Below are 3050 nucleotides of genomic sequence, written 5' to 3'. Positions count from 1 at the left end.
TTTCTATCATGTCAAAAATCTTCTTAGGTTTCTTCCTATTCTGTCTCTGAAACCACTGAACAGATATCTTCAGCACTTATTTTATCTATATAATCTAGAACTTCATAGAAATAAAATTATTTACTTAATGCTCTTTAGTAGTAATTGGTAACGCAGTATGATGACTTTAGATTCATCTATGCTGTTGCACACATAAGAAGCAAATCCAGCTTTGTTGCTGAATAGAGTTGCATTATGTAAACATCCCAAAACTGATTTGTCTATTCACTTGGTGATGAGTAGTTGTGATGTTTCCATTTTGAGGTAATTATGAATAAAGCTACTATGAACATTCCTGCACAAGTCTTTGTGTAAGCATATGCTTTAATTTGTCTTGAATAAACACCCAGGAGTTCAATTATTTCAGGTAATTTAAGAGAATATGTTACTCTACATTATTACCAAAATTTGATTTTGTCATGGTTTTTAATTTGATCATTCTAGTGCTTGTGTAGTAATATGTCATTATATATTAAACATGTAATTCCTGATGCCTAATGATTTTGATAATTTGAATGTCATTTGTATATTTTCTTTTGCCAAATGTCAGTTTAGGTTGCTTTATTTTTTCCATTGTTTGTTTTTATTATTTATTAGTTGTGTTTTGTATGTTTTTGGCATGAATTTCTTTTCAGAGAGTAGAGATTATGAATATTTTATTCCAGTCTTACTCTCTAAATTCACATTCTCTACAATAAGTTTTAAAATTTCATGTAACATGTAATAGCTTATTTCTTATGGTTCTTGCTTTCTGTGTTCTGTCTTAGAAACCATTACATTCCATTGGGTTGCAAAGATATTCTCCTTTTTATAAATTTTATAGAATTTAAGTTCTGTGTTTTTTTTTTTAACCTAGGTCTACTTTAGAAGTATAATTAAAATTTTGCTTATGTTGTGAAGTTGGAGACAAAGTTCTTTTTTTGCCTCATAAGTATATTCAATTGCACCAGATTACTGGAAGAAACAACTATTCTATTTTCACTGAATTACCACATTTTTCACTTGATAAAATATAACTGAGCTTGTAAAATGTGTTTATTTCTTTTCATTACCTTGTAGTTATCTATCATTGCACAAATGCTATAAGTTTTGATTACTATAGTTTTATAAGTTTGAAGTTCTATAGTATGTTTCATCAAGTTTTGTTATTCTTTTCCCAATGAAGGTATTCTTAAAATAAGTAGATGAAGCTTAAATTTCTTGGAATTCAACAAAGCTGTTCTAAACTTACTGATGAATTTAGGAATAAATGACATCATAACAGACTTCAGTCTTTTAAACTATAGGTTAAAAAAATTTTTAAGTCTTTTATAATTTCTGTCATGTTTTATAATTTTAACTACTTTATTGCTAAGTTCTCCCTGTTTCTGATGTCACTGAAGGTGACAGTTTTATAAAACTGTAATTTAAAATTACAAAATTTAATTAATTTAATTTTAATTTTTAAAAATTTCAATTCCCAATGTTTTGTTAAAACAAGTATAAAATATATTCTTATACTTGAGTAATTGATAAATTAAATTATTGGTTCTAAATTAACAGTTTATGTACATTTTTCTTGACATATTGACCTTGTTACTTCCAGTAATATATTAAATATAATTGATGTTTGTTGATATTCTTGGCTTTTTCCAAATCCTAGGGAAAAAATTTCAGTGTTCCACCATTCATTATGATATTGGCTGCAGAATTTTCATCGATTCCTTTTGCCTAATTGAATAAGATTTATGCCTTGCCTATTCTATTGAAAACTTTTCTTTTAATATAATACATAGATATGGGATTAAATGATTATTTTCCCCACCTCTATTAAGATGATTTCATGTGTACATGTGTAGAATCACAGCTTTTTATTGTAAAAGTATAAAAATACTAATAATTCTGCAACCACACCATAAAAGACAGTTTCACTAAAATACAGATTTAAACACAGTCTATTAAGCCAAATAAAAAAAAGTAACACCTAGAGAGACGGGACTATGACAGGCAAATAAGCCTAAGAAGTGGATGTTTTATTGACTACAATGACCATTATGGAGCTTCCCTGATGACTCAGATGGCAGGAGCCTGGATTCAATCCCTGGGTCAGGAGGAAGGGAATGGCTACCCACTCCAGTATACCTGCAGAAGAATTCCATGGACAGAGGAACCTTGCGCGCTACAGTCCATGAGTTCTCAAAAGTCAGACATGACTGAGCAAATAACACTATTGACCATTATAAGGAAAGATTCCCAATCCAATACTTATACTTTTATAAAAATAACATTTTGGAGGCTTTTCTTTTTTGTACTGCTCAACTAGGTAACCAAGGTAACTTGAAAATATTATACAAGTTACGATTATTGAAAGGATTTTCACTTGATATTAGCATATGTAGGTGAGCATTCCATGAAAGAATGACCTCAGAGATGATTCAGTTAAGTTCAGTTCAGTTCAATTCAGTTGCTCAGTGTGTCCAACTCTTTGTGACCCCATGGACTGAAGTAGGACAGGCCTCCCTGTCCGTCAGCAAATCCCGGACTTTACCCAAACTCATGTCCACTGAGTTGGTGATGCCATCCAACCATCTCATCCTCTGTCGTCCCCTTCTCCTCCCACCTTCAATCTTTCCCAGCAACAGGGTCTTTTCAAATGAGTCAGTTCTTCACATCAGGTGGCCAAAGTATTGGAGTTTCCGCTTCTACATCAGTTCTTCCAACGAATATTCAGGACTGATCTCCTTTAGGATGGACTGGTTGGATCTCCTTGCAGTCCAAGGGACTCTCAAGAGTCTTCTCCAACACTGCAGTTCAAAAGCATCAATTCTTCGGTGCTCAGCTTTCTTTATAGTTCAACTCATATCCATACATGACTACTGGAAAAACCATAGATTTGACTAGATGGACCTTTGTTGTCAAAGTAATGTCTCTGCTTTTGAATATACTGTCTAGGTTGGTCATAACTTTCCTTCCAAGGAGTAAGTGTCTTTTAATTTCATGGCTGCAATCACCATCTGCAGTGATTTTGGAGC

The sequence above is a fragment of the Bison bison genome, unplaced genomic scaffold (genome assembly GCF_000754665.1).
Source record: "Bison bison bison isolate TAMUID 2011002044 unplaced genomic scaffold, Bison_UMD1.0 scf7180017854286, whole genome shotgun sequence".
NCBI classification, from domain to species: Eukaryota; Metazoa; Chordata; class Mammalia; order Artiodactyla; family Bovidae; genus Bison; species Bison bison.
The sequence above is the reverse complement of the archived record's forward strand: the minus strand, read 5'-3'. Positions refer to the sequence as shown.